Source organism: Nerophis lumbriciformis, linkage group LG10 (genome assembly GCF_033978685.3).
Source record: "Nerophis lumbriciformis linkage group LG10, RoL_Nlum_v2.1, whole genome shotgun sequence".
Classification (NCBI taxonomy): Eukaryota; Metazoa; Chordata; class Actinopteri; order Syngnathiformes; family Syngnathidae; genus Nerophis; species Nerophis lumbriciformis.
The window spans coordinates 17,095,324-17,117,773 of NC_084557.2; the positions used below are offsets into that span (position 1 = coordinate 17,095,324).

The window sequence follows — 22,450 nt, forward strand, 5'->3', positions numbered from 1 at the left end:
CAACGAGGGAGCCAGAGACAGAGGGACGCTTCAAGCTGATGACTCCAAAAAAAACAATACTTGAAAATGGCAGAGAGATTCTCTCCCGTAAATTTGATTTTTCCTTTAGTGATGAAGACGACATCCAGGAAACCCACAATAATGTCTGTCCTTAGCCAAATGTATGTGTTTAGAGAAAACAATGCCCAAAACCTTGGTTTTTACTTGTTTACTCTGTAAATCAAAATCATAACTGCTCTCTTCATTTAAGACATCCAACACAAATTTAGGAAACAACTTAAATGTGAGTTGAGTTCATGAACACTTTTACTGCACATAACCAGTACCCACAGTTGGTAATGTTTTTTTGTTAAGTTATGGACAGACGCTGTTTTTTTTTTTACTATAGGTAGAGAAAATGAATAACGTTATAGGGGTGGGCCAAAGAAAAGGCAAACCTAATAAATACATACAGTGGGATGTGGGAACCCCTAGAGGTAGTTGTAGGTTGTCCCCAGCTAAATGACAGGTAGTTAATAGTAATGGACAATACATTCACATTGATATTATACTTGTGGGTCCATAGATATAAATTATGTTAAATGTAGCTTTGATGTAGTAAGCTACTTTTTCCGTGTAGCTTGTAGTGTAGCTTGCTACAATTCTCCGAGGATAGTTTCACCTGTAGATTAGATGCATTTAATCGAGAGTAACTTGTAGCTGAGTTTACTACATTTTCCAAGTAGCTTGCCCATCCCTGACTGTAAAATTGCATACTGTTTAAACAGTAACATTGTGTTTGAATATAGAAAAATAAAACACTGTACTTTAATCATGTGGTTCTTTGGATCGATAGAGCCAGTTTGAAAGTAAGTCCTGTACAATATGACAGCTACTTGGTTATGGTGTTTCGTACCTGCCTGCATCTTCGCACCTTACACAATATATCATCCCGACAAGGAGGGAGATAAAGCATCCATGCAGCTTCAGCCCCTGAGGAGGTGACCATTTAGACATCAGTGCAATGGAGCTCAGCTCACATTTATATGGCACTGAATACCCGCGACCCCGAAGGGATTAAGCGGTAGAAAATGGACGGATGGATGAATAAGACATCCTTGCTGTGGATAGTACAGACAATTCTGGCTGCTACATGTTGATTTTCGGCCCTGGTAGTGTAAAACCTGCCTGGACTTTGTACTGCACATGATGCCAAATTGTACTTCATCTGACTAAATAATGCTTGCAAAGTTTTAATGGCAAAATATGTCATATGCACACAAAAAAAGCACACTCAATGGACTCTTTAGAAAATGTATGTTGTACTATGCTGCACTCATCTGGTGATTGTTGGCATTACAAATGACCAATGTTAAAAAAAACAAAAAACTAAACTTTGCTCAAAAGAAGATAGTTTTTCTCAGCAGACACTGTGTGGGACATTATTATTGAAATGAAATTGATAATGTGAACATTAATGATACATAAATAATATTTTAATAAATCAACAATAATATTGGTACACATTAGGTTCTAGCTTGACTCTGAAACTTGAACCCTCTGACTTATTTAGACAGCATATTTGTGCGCGTGTGTGCGTGTGTGTGTGTGTGTGTGTGTGTGTGTGTGTGTGTGTGTGTGTGTGTGTGTGTGTGTGTGTGTGTGTATATACACACACACACACATATATATATATATATATATATATATATATATATACATATACACACACACATGTGTATATATATATATGTATATATATCTATATATATATATACATACATACATGTATATCAGTGACGTGCGGTGAGGTTGATGACTGGTGAGGCACTGACTTCATCACAGTCAGATTTACAAACATATGAACCCTAAAGAGTATCTTATTCACCATTTGATTGGCAGCAGTTAACGGGTTATGTTTAAAAGCTCATACCAGCATTCTTCCCTGCTTGGCACTCAGCATCAAGGGTTGGAATTGGGGGTTAAATCACCAAAAATGATTCCCGGGCGCGGCTGCCCACTGCTCCCCTCACCTCCCAGGGGGTGAACAAGGGGATGGGTCAAATGCAGAGGACAAATTTCACCACCCATTGGTACTTTAACTTAACTTTAACTTTACACATACAAACTGGAGCACACAAAAAAGCACATTTAATAAAAAAAAACGTTATTATGGTCTTACCTTTACTTATAAATGAAGTCCATGCGCCGCTGTTGTGCTGGATTAATGCACCCCCTGACGGGAGTGTTATATCAACTAAAGCCCTCACTTCAACTTTCCACGTGCAAGATTGAATCTATTTAAAAAAGTGTAACCGAGGGTTTATAAATGTCGCCTATACTGTATAAAACTACAAAATAACAAACACGGAGGCTCCAGTTTACACGAGGACCACTTTATTTACCTTCTTTCAAAAACCTACGCTCCACTCCGTGTCATCACTTTCGCTCTTAGCGCCTTCAAAATAAGAGCTCAAGGCATATACTGTATAACAGCGCATAACAGGAACTTAACATTACAAAGAGGAAAGTCCATAAAAATAGGTTACAAAAGTTATTTAATAAGAAGCCAAAAAGTGCAAAAACAATAATGTTCGTGTTGGAGGAGTTGTGAATTAGGTACACCTGCAGTCTGCAGGTGTACCTAATGTTGTAGCCCTGCAGTCATTCACAACTCCTCCAACTCTGGAGGAGTGGCGCTTTATGAAGCATAAAATATGACAACGGAGACCCCGCACTGTTGAACAACTTAAGCTGTACATCAAGCAAGAATAGGAAATAATTCCACCTGAAAAGCCTCAAAAAATGGTCTCCTCGGTTCCCAAATGTTTACAGAGTGTTGTTAAAAGGAAAGGCCATGTAACACAGTGGTAAAAATGCCCCTGTGCCAACTTTTTTGTAATGTGATGCTGCCATTAAATTCTAAGTTCATGAGTAAATTAAGTTTCTCAGTTTGAACATTAAATATATTTTCTTTGCAGTCTTTTCAATTGAATATAAGTTGAAAAGGATTTGCAAATCATTGTATTCTGTTTTTATTTACAATTTACACAACGTGCCAACTTCACTGGTTTTGGGTTTTGTACATGCATATGCAAGCTCATATTTATATGTACACACATGCATTCATACGTACTATTTGTTGAATGGCGGTCACATTAGCATGGTGATGATCTGTTATCATTATCGTACTAATATTTTATTTTCCCCCATCACTTTTTTATTTTGGAGGCAACGGTAAAGGTGATGAAGTGGTAAATCTTTTTTTTGTTGCTGATGTTATTAAAATATTAGTAATTATTACTGTCAGTATTGTATTTTTACCGTTACTATTACTACTTTTTTTATAATTTTCTGAAATATGTAAAAAAAAAAAGTGTAAATATTATTAGTCAAGCAACATAGAGTTGAAGGATGGATACATAGCAGTATCAATGGTGTGATTTTAAAGAATTTATTAACACATTTGCATTGCAAAAATAATCATTTCTAAACAATTGGTAATCAACAGTTAGCTTTACGATGAAAACAAACAATGCAATGTGCAATTATGCGTTGTAAAATATAACAAAAATGAAAGTGTGGACAAAAATTAAAAGGAAATATTAAAGTAATGTCTTAAATATATAAATAATTAAACATAACGGTATAAAACTGTAAAAGGAAACATATACCTGCTGAACAAAAAGGTTATTATCACACAAATACCCGCTAATTCAAGAAAAGTCAAAAGGGCCTCGCACAAGGTCTTCGGGAGGTAAGCTTCCTGAAAGAACTCCACAAAGCCGTCCTGAGGAGACAATTAAGATAAAAGTTACAAAAAATTTGGGAGCAATGTCATGTGACAAAAGAAGACACACATTCTACAATACCATTACTTACCCTAGAGTTGTGCTGCATCAGCCAGGTGTGCTGGTGTGTCAGCAGGTAGGTGGAGATCTCCTGGGCCACCATCTCCACACAGCACTTTAAAAGGTGTGTTATTGTTTGTGCTATGGTGCCATCTTTTGGACAAGCTTGCTCACTGCAGGTGCTGCGGGGTGAAAGTCTACAGTATTTACTTCTGTTTAGTGCAGTGGTTCTTAACCTGGGTTCGATCGAACCCTAGGGGTTCGGTGAGTCGGCCTCAGGGGTTCGGCGGAGCCTCCGCCACGGAGGTAAAGAGACATCCGACTTATCGTGTAAATAAAAACTTCTCCCTATCAGCGTATTATGGATGCCCCCAAACAATGTTCCCCCTAATTTTTCATCTGATTTGCAGGTTTTTTGATTGATCGATTGAAACTTTTACTAGTAGATTGCAAAGGAAGAGAATACATTATATGAAACAGTACAGTTTACACAGTACAGTACATATTCCGTACAATTGACCACTAAATGGTAGCACCCGAATAAGTTTTTCAACTTATTTAAGTCGGGGTCCACATTAATCAATTCATGGTAATGTGTGTAAGGTGTGTAATTTGTTGTGAGTTCATGCACGGTGTTGGTTTTGTTCTTTGAACAAGGTGATGTTCATGCATTGTTAATTTTGTGCACCAATAAAAAAACATATAACTTTTTCTTGAATTGAAAAAACATTTTATTTTTCACTAAAGAAGGGTTCGGTGAATGCACATATGAAACTGGTGGGGTTCGGTACCTCCAACAAGGTTAAGAACCACTGGTTTAGTGTTTTTAAACCGGAAATACAAGTGCCGTTCCGTCTTTTAATTGTCCATAGCGTTTCTACTCGTATGGATTCCTCATTCATCACTCCAAGCAACGTTTGTAAGTTTTACAATATAAATACAACTATTCATATTTGCTAAACCATGAAGCTTGTAGAAGTGTTTTCATGCATTTGTGTACGTAATGTAATCAAGCACTAGCTAATACGCTAACACGTTTACGAGTGTCTGTGTTAGTATTATTAACTTACAATGGCATTCTGTTTGTATTGTTCCAGGTTCAACAATTCATCAAAACGTTATGGTGCAGTTTTTTTCTGCAACTAGTGGCTCCATGACATGACGGTACCAACATATTGGTATCGGGACAACCCTATTTGGGACGAGGCCTTAGTTTCACATCGAGTTCTATATAAAACCGAGGCGGTGTAGGTTGTGAGTTCAAACCCCGGCCGAATCATACCAAAGACTATAAAAATGGGACCTGTTACCTCCCTGCTTGACACTCAGCATCAAGGATTGGAATTGGGGGTCAAATCACCAAAAATGATTCCTGGACGCGGCCACCACTGCTGCTCACTGCTCCCCTCACCTCCCAGGGGGTGATCAAGGGTGATGAGTCAAATGCAGAGAATCATTTTGCCACACCTAGTGTGTGTGTGACAATCATTGGTACTTTAACTTTAACTTTAAATATGCCGCCCCGTGGATTAGATAGCCGGAGGTGTTAATGACCTGCACCAGAGGCGTATTTTTGGAAAAGGAGGAATATTACGCACCCGTTTTAGAATGACACGCTGGCAAATTGCCGCTCTTATCTTGGAACAAATGTGCCGCTTTTTTTATATATAAAAAAAAAGAGCGGCGGTAGTTTAGAAAACTGGCAAGTTTTTATTTATTTATTTTTAATTTTTAAATGGTTTTGTTTTTACTGCAAAACCATTGCAGTAAAACGTTACGTCTTGATTACTGTAACGTATTATTTTCGGGTCTCCCTATGTCTAGCATTAAAAGATTACAGTTGGTACAAAATGCGGCTGCTAGACTTTTGACAAGAACAAGAAAGTTTAATCATATTACGCTTATACTGGCTCACCTGCACTGGCTTCCTGTGCATTTAAGATGTGACTTTAAGGTTTTACTACTTACGTATAAAATACTACACGGTCTAGCTCCAGCCTGTCTTGCCGATTGTATTGTACCATATGTCCCGGCAAGAAATCTGCGTTCAAAGAACTCCGGCTTATTAGTGATTCCCAGAGCCCAAAAAAAGTCTGCGGGCTATAGAGCTGTAGCTCTATTCGGGCTCCAGTACTATGGAATGCCCTCCCGGTAACAGTTAGAGATGCTACCTCAGTAGAAACATTTAAGTCCCATCTTAAAACTCATTTGTATACTCTAGTCCAGTGGTTCTCAACCTTTTTTCAGTGATGTACCCCCTGTGAACATTTTTTCAATTCAAGTACCCCCTAATCAGAGCAAAGCATTTTTGGTTGAAAAAAAGAGATAAAGAAGTAAAATACAGCACTATGTCATCAGTTCGTGATTTATTAAATTGTATAACAGTGCAAAATATTGCTCATTTGTAGTGGTCTTTCTTGGACTATTTGGAAAAAAAGATATAAAAATAACTAAAAACTTGTTGAAAAATAAACAAGTGATTCAATTATAAATAAAGATTTCTACACAGAAGTAATCATCAACTTTAAGTGCCCTCTTTGGGGATTGTAATAGAGATCCATCTGGATTCATGAACTTAATTCTAAACATTTCTTCACAAAAAAAGAAATCTTTAACATCAATATTTATGGAACATGTCCACAAAAAATCTAGCTGTCAACACTGAATATTGCATTGTTGCATTGTAATGAATGGAATAGCCTACTTGATTTGATGTTCAGTTTATGAACTTACATTCATATTTTGTTGAAGTATTATTCAATAAATATATTTATAAAGGATTTTTGAATTGTTGCTATTTTTAGAATATTTTGAAAAATCTCACGTACCCTACCTTCAAGTACCCCCATTTGAGAACCACTGCTCTAGTCTTTAAATAGACCCCCTTTTTACTGGACTTTCACAATATTATGGCAGACCCACTGCTTTCGGTCTCCCCTAGGGGGTTGGGGGGTTACCCACATATATGCGGTCCTCTCCAAGGTTTCTCATAGTCATTCACATTGATGTCCCACTGGGGTGAGTTTTCCTTGCCCTTATGTGGGCTCTGGACCGAGGATGTAATTGTGACTTGTGCAGCCCTTTGAGACACTTGTGATTTAGGGCTATATAAATAAACATTGATTGATTTGGCGCCCCATAATACACCTGCTGTGAACCTGTTTTTATGTTTTTATGTTTTTATTTATTCTATTTTAATTATTTATTTTTTATCGTGTTCTGTTTGTGTTGTGTTGTGTTTGCTCGGTACTCGTTTTATCTTTTAACCTGTTCATTGTACAGCACTTTGGCTACCCCTGTGGTAAATTTTAAATGTGCTTTATAAATAAAGTTGATTTGATTTGATTTGATTTGATTTTTTTGTACGTGCGCCCCCAGATAGATTGCGCCCTGGGTGTCGCCCGCATTGTCCATAGCAAAACTGGTCATTTCTTGCCAACACATGCAGTATGTATCACCATACAAATAAGTAGGAGAGAATAAACAACCATGCACACTCCAAGAAAATAAGCCCTTATTATGAGCAACACGAGACTGGTTCATATTTAAACAGATGACCCCGAAAGGGACAAGCGGTAGAAAATGGATGGATGGATGGATGAATGGATCTCAATTCTCTTGTGTCATCCTTTTGTGTTCCTGATGTTTCCCTCTTGTTTTCATATGGTTTTCTTTTTTTGCCTTTTGGTTCGGGACCCTTTGGGACTGTGCGACAAGGGGTGGCACTTTCGTGCTTTTTTTGTGAACTTCTGGATCTGCCTCCCGGGAGCCTTTTGGCCATGGACACCAGCTGCTGGTTCTCTGCCACACCAGACTCAGTTTGGAGAGACTGGAGGAGATGTGGATGAAGAGACAGGGCTGCGGCGCTGGCGCTGAGCGCCGGGACGGACAAGCTTCACAGTGTCCTGGCTGAATGAGCAGGTATCGGACACCTCGGTCTCCTTGAACGTATCCTCGCTCATCCATGCAGACTGGACACTGGCTGAGAGTTGGCAAGCGGCCGAGGGTGGAGTCGGCTCTCTCGGTTGCTTTGTTGGGTCTGCTCCTGTCTCTGGCCATGCTCCCTCCACCCCAGCAGATAATGGCATGGAACACCACAGAGACCACCATAGTGTATATGTTTTATTTTATTTATTTTTTATGTCGCTTTACTTTTGTGGATGTGTGTAGAAGTGGCTGGTTGCTTCTCTTTCTTCCCCTCCATTTTTCTGCATTCTTTCGTATCTCAAGTTATCATTACGTATATGTATTGTTGCATTTGAACAACTGTATTGTTGATAATAAAGGTAAAGTATTGGTATTGTTCATTATCAATAGCGCTATTTCTATTGGTATTTGTATTGCTCCATTTGTAGTGTAATAATGCTCATTGTCATTTCTGTATTAGTTTCTATTTTCGCTAACTGCTTATTTGCTATCACTTTCACCATCATATTTGTACATGTCGTATTTGCTGATGTTGCTCTATTGTTGTTGTTGTTGTGTTTGCTGTTGTTGTTTTTGTCTCTCTGTCTAATCCCCCTCTTGTCCCCACAATTTCCCCCTCTGTCTTCTTTTTTTCTCTCTTTCTATCCCCTCCTGCTCCGGCCCGGCTGCACCAAATGATAATATAAATACATTTAATAAAGTCAAATACAAATAAGGCAACAAGAGAAGTATCCTACACTTCTCTTTTGTAAAGTAAATCTGAACAGCCGATATGGGCATCTACATCAACTCTATGATTTGCCCGAAAAGCTGGACAGGACAAAAAAAAAGAAAGAAAAATAAAATAAAAAATAAAATAAAAAAAAGAAGTGGCTGGTTGCATCAGCTCTGCTCTTTTATTGTCTTTAATGTCCTTTGTTTTCTTTGATGTTTCCCTCTTTTACACATGTCTATGTGTGCTATGGCTATGAGGTTTTTTTCTTCCTTGGCCTCAGTCTGGACCCCCTCTCCAGGGGCCCAGGCTTAGACTGAATATTTTTTTTCTCACCCTCCCCAGTGTTTACCTGTTTCTTACCTTTTTTTGGAAGTTGGCATACCCGTCAGCGATCCTGTTCTGTCTCCCTGTAATGTTTGTCTGCTCTTGAATGGGATTGTGCTGAAAATCTTAATTTCCCCACGGGGATTATTAAAATATGTCTGATTCTCATTCTGAATAGAATCTCCACTCTGTATTTTATTGGGATAAAAAAACAAACACTGCCATCTGCTGGATATAATGAGTAGGAACACTCCTTTCAGAGTGTTGCGGTTCATCAAGACAAGAAAGCGGGGAAATGGATATTTATAAACATTTTACAATAAGATGCAGATAGAAGAGAACAATTAAACAAAAACAGACCTATAAGTTCCGTTGAGACGTTTCTATGGTTACCAGCAATGACTAGCCCCGCCTCTTGTGTTTGCCCAGTCGCCCTCCAGTTAAATACCTCCACTCGTCTCACACTTGTCACACTTACTATAAGCGCTGACACGTCAAACAGCGACAGCTTGATGCCGAACATCAACGAAGTTTTCCGAACGGCATTTTACGATTGTCTTTCACTGGTACGTACCTGCGTTCATATTTTACGCAAGTTAGAGTTAAATTAACCTGACATGAGTTTTGAGAGCCAGCATGATATTAGCTAACATATATGTCAACGTTTATGTACACAAGGCAGTAATATCAACAGACCTGCAGTTGTTAAACAAAGTTTGAGCAAAACGTCGGACCAGGAAGTGGTTTAACTGCCGGGGCCGTAAGGGACAAGCGGTAGGAAAAAAATAAATTGAATTGTTACATCGACTTTGTAATTAGTCACGTGGCGTTTTGTTAACGTCATCTCTAAAACGTGTGAACAGTGTTTACTTCCGGGTTCTTTACACTTTGGTAAAAACTGCACTATTTGAAATTATCACTATGGAATGCAGTAGCACAGTGTTTTTCAAACACTGTGAGATACAATCTGGTGTGCCGTGGGAGAAGATCTAATTTCACCTAATTGGGTTAAAAACATGTTTTGCAAACCAGTAATTGTAGTCTGCAAATGATGTGTTGTTGTTGAGTGTCAGTGCTGTCTAGAGCTCGGCAGAGTAACCGTGTAATACTCTTCCATATCAGTAGATGTCGGAAATAGAGGAAGGCAGCGTGAAGGTAAAAAGGTGTCTAATGCTTAAACCAAAAATACACAAAAGGTGAGTGCCCCTAAGACAGGGGTCGGCAACCCAAAATGTTGAAAGAGCCATATTGGACCAAAAATACAAAAACAAATCTGTCTGGAGCCGCAAAAAATTAAAAGCCATATTACATACAGATAGTGTGTCATGAGATATAAATTGAATTAAGAGGACTTAAAAGAAACTAAATGACCTCAAATATAGCTACAAATGAGGCATAATGATGCAATATGTACATATAGGGGCGGCATGGCGTAGTGGGTAGAGCAACCGTGCCAGAAACCTGAGGGTTGCAGGTTCGCTCCCCGCCTCTTACCATCCAAAAATCGCTGCCGTTGTGTCCTTGGGCGGGACACTTCACCCTTGGCCCCCGGTGCCACTCACACCGGTGAATTGAATGATGAATGGTGGTGGTCGGAGGGGCCCTTGGCGCAAATTGCAGCCACGCTTCCGTCAGTCTACCCCAGGGCAGCTGTGGCTATGAAAGTAGCTTACCACCACCAGGTGTGAATGATTGATGGGTTCTACATGTAAAGCGACTTTGGGTACTTAGAAAAGCGCTATATAAATCCCAGTTATTATTATTATTATTATATAGCTAGCCTAAATAGCATGTTAGCATCAATTAGCTTGCAGTCATGCAGTGACCAAATACGTCTGATTAGCACTCCACACAAGTCAATAACATCAACAGAACTCACCTTTGTGCATTCATGCACAACCTTCAAAGTTTGGTGGACAAAATGAGACAGAAAAAGAAGTGGCATAAAACACGTCCTAGAAAGTCGGAGAAAGTTATACATGTAAACAAACTACGGTGAGTTCAAGGACCGCCATAATTAGTAGGACAAAACGGCGCTCGCCAAATACTCGAATCAGTGAAGCATGTGCTTTATAACAATTAGGGATGTTTGTGTCATGTTTGTCCTCCTACAGAAACCATATTAAAACAAAAAATATATTTTTTCCCCTTATCTTTTTCCATTTTTCATACATTTTTGAAAAAGCTCCAGAGAGCCACTAGGGCGGCGCTAAAGAGCCGCATGCGGCTCTAGAGAAGAAAAGGCATTGAAAAGGCATTGAAGCTTAGGGATGGCTATGCAGAACGAAACTAAAACTGAACTGGCTGCAAAGTAAACAAAAACAGAATGCTGGACGACAGCAAAGACTTACTGTGGAGCAAAGATGGCGTCCACAACGTACCGTATTTTCCGCACTATAAGGCGCACCGGATTATTAGCCGCACCTTCAATGAATGGCATATTTCATAACTTTGTCCACCAATAAGCCGCCCCGGACTATAAGCCGCGCCTAGCTGCGCTAAAGGGAATGTCAAAAAAACAGTCAGATAGGTCAGTCAAACTTTAATAATATATTAAAAACCAGCGTTCTAACAACTCTGTTCACTCCCAAAATGTACGCAAATGTGCAATCACAAACATAGTAAAATTCAAAATAGTGCAGAGCAATAGCAACATAATGTTGCTCGAACGTTAATGTCACAACACACAAAATAAACATAGCGCTTACTTTCTGAAGTTATTCTTCATTCGTAAATCCTTCGTCTTCGGTGTCCGAAGTGAAAAGTTGGGCAAATTTACGATCCACTGGCAGATGTTGGCGTCGTCTGGCGCTGCCTCCTCGTCTTAGTGAAGGTGTGTTCGCCTTCTGTCCTCCATTGTTCCCACGCAGTTAGCAGTCTAGCTTCGAATGCCCTGTTGACACCAATATCTAGCGGCTGGAGGTCTTTTGTCAATCCACCCGGAATGACGGCGAGTATTGAATTAAGCGCGTAAGCGTGTCTCTCAATGTGCTGTTATAAGCTAGCAAATATAACAACTACACTACCCAGCATGCAACGATAGTTACGAGCATGCGCGGTAGCCCTGAGAAGCGTTGTTGTATGCTGGGAGTTCGAATGTGGTTATGAGCACGCTGTGAGAAAACGTTGAGAACTCAGTTAACACGCCTCGTCTGCATTATTTATAATTAGACAGACAACACACTTAATAGGAGCCATTTTGGGGTCTTTACATAAACACACAAATGGAAATGAAACATCACATATCCCAGCATGCACCGCGCGCTTCTTCTACGGGGAAAAAAGATGGCGGCTGTTTACCGTAGTTGCGAGACCTAAACTTTATGAAAATGAATCTTAATATTTATCCATATATAAAGCGCACCGGGTTATAAGGCGCACTGTCAGCTATTGAGAAAATTTGTGGTTTTTAGGTGCGCCTTATAGTGCGGAAAATACGGTACATCCGAACATGACCTGACAATCAACAATGTCCCCACAAAGAAGGAATAAAAAACAACTAAAATATTCTGGATTGCTAAAACAAAGTAGATGCGGGAAATATCGCTCAAAGGAAGACATGAAAGTGCTACAGGAAAATACCAAAAAAAAGAGAAAAAGCCACCAAAATAGGAGCGCAAGACAAGAACTAAAACACTACACACAGGAAAACAGCGAAACACTCAAAATAAGTCAGGGCGTGATGTGACAGGTCGTGACAGCACACCTACTTTGAGACAAGAGCTATATTGATGCATGGTTGGTTATGGTTTAAAGTCATATCCAACAATTGCGACGACGACTTTTTACTGTCAACTGAGTTTCGTTTTTTAATGATTTCTGCTGGTGGTGTGCCTCCGGATTTTTTCAACGCAAAAAAGGTGCCTTGGCTCAAAAAAGGTGGAAAAACACTGCAGTACCAGACCAATAGAAATGTTATTTTGTGTTTTTAAGAGTCGTGTTAAATTTAAGGATATTATGGGTACCAGTAAGAGTATAAACAGTATAATATTATAAGAAAACGTCGGACCAGGAAGTGGTGCTAGGGCCGTAAGGGACAAGCGGTAGTGAATGGATGGACAGATGTAGGGCTGCAACAACTACTGGTAATCGATTAAATCGATTAAAATTGATTTATAAAAATAGTTGGCGATTAATTTAGTCATCGATTCGTTGGATCTATGCTATGCGCAGAAGCATTTTTTTATTTTAATTTAAATTATTTTTATTTTTTATTTTTTTTTATGAACCATCCATCCATCCATCCATCTTCTTCCGCTTATCCGAGGTCGGGTCGCGGGGGCAGCAGCCTAAGCAGGGAAGCCCAGACTTCCCTCTCCCCAGCCACTTCGTCCAGCACCTCCCGGGGGATCCCGAGGCGTTCCCAGGCCAGCCGGGAGACATAGTCTTCCCAACGTGTCCTGGGTCTTCCTCGTGGCCTCCTACCGGTCGGACGTGCCCTAAACAACTCCCTAGGGAGGCGCTCGGGTGGCATCCTGACTAGATGCCCGAACCACCTCATCTGGCTCCTCTCGATGTGGAGGAGCAGCGGCTTTACTTTGAGCTCTCCCCGGATGACAGAGCTTCTCACCCTATCTCTAAGGGAGAGCCCCGCCACCCGGCGGAGGAAACTCATTTCGGCCGCTTGTACCCGTGATCTTGTCCTTTCGGTCATAACCCAAAGCTCATGACCATAGGTGAGGATGGGAACGTAGATCGACCGGTAAATTGAGAGCTTTGCCTTCCGGCTCAGCTCCTTCTTCACCACAACGGATCGATACAGCGTCCGCATTACTGAAGACGCCGCACCGATCCGCCTGTCGATCTCACGATCCACTCTTCCCTCACTCGTGAACAAGACTCCGAGGTACTTGAACTCCTCCACTTGGGGCAAGATCTCCTCCCCAACCCGGAGATGGCACTCCACCCTTTTCCGGGCGAGAACCATGGACTCGGACTTGGAGGTGCTGATTCTCATCCCAGTTGCTTCACACTCAGCTGCGAACCGATCCAGTGAGAGCTGAAGATCCTGGCTAGATGAAGCCATCAGGACCACATCATCTGCAAAAAGCAGAGACCTAATCCTGCAGCCACCAAACCGAATCCCCTCAACGCCTTGACTGCGCCTAGAAATTCTGTCCATAAAAGTTATGAACAGAATCGGTGACAAAGGGCAGCCTTGGCGGAGTCCAACCCTCACCGGAAACGTGTCCGACTTACTGCCGGCAATGCGAACCAAGCTCTGACACTGATCATACAGGGAGCGGACCGCCACAATCAGACAGTCCGAAACCCCATATTCTCTGAGCACTCCCCACAGGACTTCCCGAGGGACACGGTCGAATGCCTTCTCCAAGTCCACAAAGCACATGTAGACTGGTTGGGCAAACTCCCATGCACCCTCAAGGACCCTGCCGAGAGTATAGAGCTGGTCCACAGTTCCACGACCAGGACGAAAACCACACTGTTCCTCCTGAATTCGAGGTTCGACTATCCGGCGTAGCCTCCTCTCCAGTACACCTGAATAGACCTTACCGGGAAGGCTGAGGAGTGTGATCCCACGATAGTTAGAACACACCCTCCGGTTCCCCTTTTTAAAGAGAGGAACCACCACCCCGGTCTGCCAATCCAAAGGTACTGCCCCCGATGTCCACGCGATGCTGCAGAGTCTTGTCAACCAAGACAGCCCCACAGCATCCAGAGCCTTAAGGAACTCCGGGCGGATCTCATCCACCCCCGGGGCCTTGCCACCGAGGAGCTTTTTAACTACCTCAGCAACCTCAGCCCCAGAAATAGGAGAGCCCACCACAGATTCCCCAGGCAATGCTTCCTCATAGGAAGACGTGTTGGTGGGATTGAGGAGGTCTTCGAAGTATTCCCTCCACCGATCCACAACTTCCGCAGTCGAGGTCAGCAGAACACCATCCGCACCATACACGGTGTTGGTAGTGCACTGCTTCCCCTTCCTGAGGCGGCGGATGGTGGTCCAGAATCGCTTCGAAGCCGTCCGGAAGTCGTTTTCCATGGCTTCCCCGAACTCCTCCCATGTCCGAGTTTTTGCCTCCGCGACCGCTGAAGCCGCACACCGCTTGGCCTGTCGGTACCTGTCCGCTGCCTCAGGAGTCCCATGAACCAAAAGAACCCGATAGGACTCCTTCTTCAGCTTGACGGCATCCCTCACCGCCGGTGTCCACCAACAGGTTCTAGGATTACCGCCACGACAGGCACCAACTACCTTGCGGCCACAGCTCCAATCAGCCGCCTCGACAATAGAGGTGCGGAACATGGTCCACTCGGACTCAATGTCCAGCACCTCCCTCGTGACATGTTCAAAGTTCTTCCGGAGGTGGGAATTGAAACTCTCTCTGACAGGAGACTCTGCCAGACGTTCCCAGCAAACCCTCACAATGCGTTTGGGCCTGCCAGGTCTGTCCGGCATCCTCCCCCACCATCGCAGCCAACTCACCACCAAGTGGTGATCGGTAGAAAGCTCCGCCCCTCTCTTCACCCGAGCGTCCAAAACATGAGGCCGCAAATCCGATGACACAACTACAAAGTCGATCATAGAACTGCGGCCTAGGGTGTCCTGGTGCCAAGTGCACATATGGACACCCTTATGCTTGAACATGGTGTTCGTTATGGACAATCCGTGACGGACACAAAAGTCCAATAACAAAACACCACTCGGGTTCAGATCCGGGCGGCCATTCTTCCCAATCACGCCTCTCCAGGTTTCACTGTCGTTGCCAATATGAGCGTTGAAGTCCCCCAGTAGAACGAGGGAATCACCCGGGGGAGCACCCTCAAGTACTCCCTCAAGTGAATCCAAAAAGGGTGGGTACTCTGAGCTGCTGTTTGGCGCGTAAGCGCAAACAACAGTCAGGACCCGTCCCCCCACCCGAAGGCGGAGGGAAGCTACCCTCTCGTCCACCGGGTTGAATTCCAACGTGCAGGCTCTGAGCCGGGGGGAAACAAGAATTGCCACCCCAGCCCGTCGCCTCTCATTGCTGGCAACGCCAGAGTGGAAGAGAGTCCAGCCCCTCTCGAGAGAACTGGTTCCGGAGCCCTTGCTGTGCGTTGAGGTGAGTCCGACTATATCCAACCGGAACTTCTCTACCTCTCGCACTAGCTCAGGCTCCTTCCCCCCCAGCGAGGTGACGTTCCACGTCCCAAGAGCTAGCTTCTGTAGCCGAGGATCGGACCGCCAAGTGCCCTGCCTTCGGCTGCCGCCCAGCTCACATTGCACCCGACCTCTATGGCCCCTGCTATGGGTGGTGAGCCCATTGGAGGGGGGACCCACGTTGCCTCTTCGGGCTGTGCCCGGCCGGGCCCCATGGGGACAGGCCCGGCCACCAGGCGCTCGCCATCGTGCCCCAACTCCGGGCCTGGCTCCGGAGGGGGGCCCCGGTGACCCGCGTCCGGGCGAGGGAAATCTGAGTCTCGGTTCTTGCATTTCCATAGAAGTCTTCGAGCTGCTCTTTGTCCGATCCCTCACCTAGGACCTGTTTGTCTTGGGAGACCCTACCAGGGGGCATGGAAGCCCCCGGACAACATAGCTCCTAGGATCATTGGGACACGCAAACTCCTCTACCACGGTAAGGTGGCAGCTCAGAGAGGAGGGTAAGGTGAACCTTTATATATAAACTGCAACATGTACAAACAGCTGAGAAACAATAATCAAAATAAGTATGGTGCCAGTATACTGTTTTTTTCAATAAAATACTGGAAAGGATAGACATGTAGTTTGTCTCTTTTATCCGATTATTAATCGATTAATCGAAGTAATAATCGACAGATCGATTATCAAATTAATCGTTAGTTGCAGCCCTAGACGAATGGAATTGTTACATTGACTTTGTAATTAGTCACGTGGCGTTTAGTTGAAGTCATCTCTAAAACATGTGAACAGTGTTTCCTTCTGGGTTCTTTACACTTGGTGAAAACGGCAATATTTGAAATGATCACTATGGAATGCCATTTTCTACCGCTTGTCCCTTTCGGGGTCGCGGGGGTGCTGGAGCCGCTGCATTCGGGCGGAAGGTGGGGTACACCCTGGACAAGTCGCCACCACATCACAGGGCCAACACAGATAGACAGACAACATTCACACACTCAGGCCAATTTAGTGTTGCCAATCAACCTATCCCCAGGTGCATGTTTTTGGAGGTGGGAGGAAGCCGGAGAACCCGGAAAGAACCCACGCAGTCACGGGGAGAACATGCAAACTCCACACAGAAAGACCCAGAGCCCAGGATCGAACCCAGGACCTCCTTATTTCGAGGCACACGCACTAACACCTGTGCGACTGCGCTGTAGCAGACCAATAGAAATGATATTTTGTGTTTTTAAGAGTCGTGTTAAATTTGAGGATATTATGAGAACCAGCAAGAGTAAAATCACTATAACATTGTAACAAAATGCAGTTAATTGCAGCACATTTACTATTCACTTTTGTGTTGTGAACTCATTTGACTCAGCAAACTTATCTCACAGCTGTTCCATGTCAAACAAGAACATTTCAGCCTAGAGTTTGGCTGTTATTTTGTCCTTTTCTTCAGAAAAATATGTCAGGTGTATAGACTCTGGCCCCGTTTACACTAAGCCAGATAAGGTTATCCAGGGTAAATCCCACCTAACATTATCTGTGTCCACACACAACAATGCCACCGTTTAAGACCCACTCCCCCCTCTGTCCGCCGGCGCAACGCAACCTAATACGCATGCGCGTAAAATGCACACGTCATAGTCACCTCGCTTTGTGTGCAAGTTCTTAAATGTAACTTATCTGAACAATATCCAGTGTTGTGGTATTTCAATTAACTGGAATCCAGTGTGCTATGGGGCCCTATTGTAGTGAATCACACCTGAGCCATCATAAATTAATCAAATCTTTATTGGACACGAAAGTACACAATGAGACAAAGAACATTTGACAACAATCAATCTAGGGATCTAGATATCTGGTCAGGACACTGCTCACTCTTTTGCCTTCACCTTCATTGTCCATTCGTTTTTGGTGACTTTATATACTCGGGACCTAGACGTTGAATCCGCAACATACGTGGCAGACAATAACTGATACGGTCTGCTTTGCCAATCCAAAAGCATTTGGTGTTTTCCGTAGTTAGTCTTCCCTCGACGGCCAGGCAATACAAAGCACACGCTACCTTTTTTCTATAACATCCACGGGAGCCCGCATTGTTGTTGACTCTCTTTCGACAAATGGACAAAGTTTTTCGGTAAGTAGAATCACAGCTGAACTGGACATTCGAAAGTTCTGTGTCGTATCCGAAATAGCTACAATCGCTTTCTCTTAAGGTATTCATGTGTGATTTTCACAAGCGTCTGTACATGTAGAAGAAGAAGAAACACGGGCATGTCTGGATGACTTGCCTCCATATTTCCAGTGGTTAGCGGCGAGTTACGAAACCGGTTGTTATGAAGCTGGCTGTGGCGCGTTCTTTCTGACGTCACTTCCTGTGTGGGCCGCGGTTTTTCTGGCGTCACTTCCTCTCCGAACTCAGTTTGTAAACGATCAATGAGTCCATACACAGAAATACATGGCGCACTTACCCGTGTAAAAATTTGTCCGAGGAGGGGGTTTAGTGTGGCTGAAACAGGGCTTAGGCTAAATAATTATTAGTTTAAGGTAGGACTGGGCGATATATGGAATATACTCAATATATCACGGGTTTGTGTCTGTGCGATATTGAAAATGACTATATCGTGATATTCGAGTATACCTTCTCACGCAGTTGCTTTTAGCTGCGGGCATTACACTGCAGGCGTTTCTCACTCTTTCTTGTATCTCCTTCTCACAGATACATAAAACAAGCGCACCTTCTAACATACGTCACATACTGTCGCGCGTGCAACGTCATACACTCTCGCGGAGCAGAGAGGTAGCGGCATGGTAACGTTAGCTGTGATGCTAGCGGAATGGTGCGAGTGGTAATACGAGAGAGAGAAGGTGCAAATCTGATAACAAATGGAGGAAGAATTAATTCCCAAGAAAAACAGCACGGGGTCCATCGTCTGGCGGTGGTTTGGCTTCAAGCGCGAAGATGTTGAACAGACAACTGTAGTATGTCAAGTATGCGGCAGAAGCGTTGCTACAAAAAGTAGCATTACTGCTAATGTGTAGCATCATTTGAAAAATCACCCGCTAGAAAATTAGGAGTGCTTGAAACTCCGCATGTCAACATCTCGGCCGGTGCCACACCCACAAAATGCCGAAGCGACCATTTCCAGATCGTATGAAAAAAATAGTCAACCAACAGAAGGAGATAATGTCCGAAGTAACCTATCACATAGCGAAGGACATGCACTATTTGATTTCCTATTATGCAGCTCATTTTTATTTTACAGTTATTGAAATATCTTGTGTGACATCATGCACAAAAGTGCACTTTATTTGTTTTAAACTATTGTAGTGGCGTTCTGTACAAAAAGTGCATTTTGATTTAGTGTTGTTTTGATATGTCATCTTAGTGACATGCACAAAAGTGCACTCATAGCTTGTTTTAAAATGTCTCTGACAATCTTGCACTTTCTGTTTTGGAAATTACATGAATGTTGTGCCACTGCTTAATAACTGTTTAATATACACAGATTTGGTAAATTGACTTAGTTGTGATTTCCCTCCCTGCATGACAGTTTAAAATGAGCATATATTAATGCAGTATGAACAAGAATGTTTTAATGTAGACATATAGAATTATCATACTGGTGTGATTATATGCATCAAGTGTTCATTCTAGGCTAAGGCAAAATATCGAGATATATATCGTGTATTGTGACATGGCCTAAAAATATCGAGATATTAATAAAAGGCCATATCCCCCAGCCTTAGTTTAAGGGGTAGTGTAGACATAACCTCAGTTAAAAAAAATGTGTATAGTTTTTAATTGTGGCACACTTTTTTATCAATAGAGAAACAAATCCACAGTGTTAATTATCCAATGCAATAATAAGAGGATTCTTGCAAAGACTTTGTGTACCAAAAAGTTAACTTTCCTCCTGCCCAAAATGCACACTATTGGATATAAGACAATGTGTTGTATTGAAGAAGACAAAATGCAGTTCCTCTTCAAGTTTCCTCTTCAACAGAAAAGCCGCATCTGTTGCTTGTTGTGGTTGCTTTGCAGCTTTCCTTTTTGTGAACTCTGATGCTTTCACAATGTCGCAGCGTGAGGATGACTATCCTCTTGTTGTGACGCCCAGTTTGGCACCGAGATACATTTGGTTGAATAAGGTTTGTGTTCAAATTCACGTGTACAAGAATAACTTGATGCATCAGCAAAATGTAATGTGATCCAATCCAATCCACTTTATTTATATAGCACATTTAAAAAAATTAACAACAGTTTTACTCAAAGTGCTGCACAGAAGTTGAGACATACATACTAGGAGAGTCAATAACATAAAACATTTAACTATACTATACTATACTATACTATTGGTCCGCATTGCCGGCAGTAAGTCGGACCCGTTTCCAGTGAGGGTTGGACTTCGCCAAGGCTGCCCTTTGTCACCGATTCTGTTCATAACTTTTATGGACAGAATTTCTTGGCGCAGTCAGGGCGTTGAGGGGATCCGGTTTGGTGGCTGCAGGATTAGGTCTCTGCTTTTTGGAGATGATGTGGTCCTGATGGCTTCATCTGGCCAGGCTCTTCAGCTCTCACTGGATCGGTTCGCAGCCGAGTGTGAAGCGACTGGGATGGGAATCAGCACCTCCAAGTCCGAGTCCATGGTTCTCGCCCGGAAAAAGATGGAGTGCCATCTCCGGGTTGGGGAGGAGATCTTGCCCCAAGTGGAGGAGTACAAGTACCTCGGAGTCTTGTTCACGAGTGAGGGAAGAAATAGCTTTTCGAGAACATGAGCTCATTTTGGCTGTCTTTTCAACCTTCCTCAGAGCAGTTGTCATTTCCTGGTGTGACGCCACATCTGTAAAAAGCAATGTTTTGCCCTTCCACATCGCTTATTACCGTATTTTCCGCACTATAAGGCGCACCGGATTATTAGCCGCACCTTCTATGAATTACATATTTCATAATTTTGTCCACCAATAAGCCGCCCCGGACTATAAGCCGCGCCTATGCTGCGCTAAAGTGAATGTCAAAAAAACGCTGCGCTAAAGTGAATGTCAAAAAAACAGTCAGATAGTTCAGTCAAACTTTAATAATATATTGAAAACCAGCGTTCTAACAACTCTGTCCCAAAATGTACGCAAATGTGCAATCACAAACATAGTAAAATTCAAAATGGTGTAGAGCAATAAATAGCAACATAATGTTGCTCGAACGTTAATGTCACAACACACAAAATAAACATAGCGCTCACCTTCTGAAGTTATTCTTCATTCGTAAATCCTTCGAATTCTTCGTCTTCGGTGTCCGAATTGAAAAGTTGCGCAAGCGTGGGATCCAAAAATGGCCGGCTCCGCCTCGTCGAAGTCATCGGATTCAGTGTCGCTGTTGTTGTGCAGCAGTTCTGTGAATCCTGCCTTCCGGAAAGCTCGGACCACAGTTGTGACCGAAACTATCTGCCCAGGCATTTACGATCCACTGGCAGATGTTGGCGTATGTCGACCGGCGCTATCTGCCCGGCGTATGTCGACCGGCGCTATCTGCCCGTCTTAGTGAAGGTGTGTTCGCCTTCGGAGCTGTGTGAAAAAAGCCACCCGGCCTCTTCGCGTAAACTTCCCTTAACCACTCGCTCATCTTTTCTTCATCCATCCATCCCTTCGAGTTAGCTTTTATGATGACGCCGGCTGGAAAGGTCTCTTTTGGCAAGGTCTTCCTTTTGAATATCACCCTGGGTGGAAGTTAGCATGGCAAGCTAGAACCACAGTGAAGGATGACTTCTCATTCCCTGTGGTGCGAATATTCACCGTACGTGCTCCCGTTCCACAGTGCAGTTCACAGGAATATCAGTTGCTGTGAAATACGGTAGTAATCCGTGTGCGGATGGAGAGATTGCGTCTTTTTATGAACCGGATCCTTGTCCTTTGTAGGAGCCATTTTGTGGTCTTTACAGATGTAAACAGGAAATGAAACGTACGGTGATATCCGCGCGTTTTTTCTTCTTCTTCCGGGGGCGGGTGAAGCGCTTCCTGTTCTATGGGGGCGGGTGCTTTCCTTGGCGGTTGCTTGCGTAGAAGAAGAAGCGCTTCCTGTTCTACCGGGAAAAAAGATGGCGGCTGTTTACCGAAGTTGCGAGACCGAAACTTTATGAAAATGAATCGTAATAAAGCGCACCGGGTTATTAGGCGCACTGTCAGCTTTTGAGAAAAATTGTGGTTTTTAGGTGCGCCTTATAGTGCGGAAAATACGGTATGTTAAATCTATTTGTTTGCAGACAAGAATATTTTACTTATGATGTTGGGAGGATGTTTCTATATGCAGGCGGATGTGATTGAGGCTTGTTAGGACACACTGCTGTCAGACACATTGTATTTCATTTTCATTTAGCTTTATTTAACCAGGTAAAAACTTATTGAGATTAAAATCTCTTTTGCAAAACTGACCTGGCCAAGAGGGCAGCAAAAACAGGTCTTATAAATACATAGACCAAAACCAATAAACAGGAGTGGCCACACACTATTGTTAGAAGTACAAATTACAAATTACTTACAACATACACACAAAAACACACAATAGGTAAGAAATTAAAT

At 42.9% G+C, this 22,450-nt stretch overlaps 1 protein-coding gene across 2 annotated transcripts in view; it reads left to right on the forward strand.

The window, feature by feature from the left end:
• The first annotated feature begins 9,230 nt into the window (after positions 1 to 9,230).
• The window catches only part of cracr2aa (calcium release activated channel regulator 2Aa), a 37,692-nt gene continuing 24,472 nt past the window's right edge, over positions 9,231 to 22,450 (forward strand). For both annotated transcript variants that reach the window (XM_061970160.2, XM_061970161.2), the window contains exon 1: positions 9,231 to 9,362. The gene's annotated coding sequence lies outside the window, so the exon portion shown is untranslated. The remainder of the gene's footprint in view (positions 9,363 to 22,450) is intronic.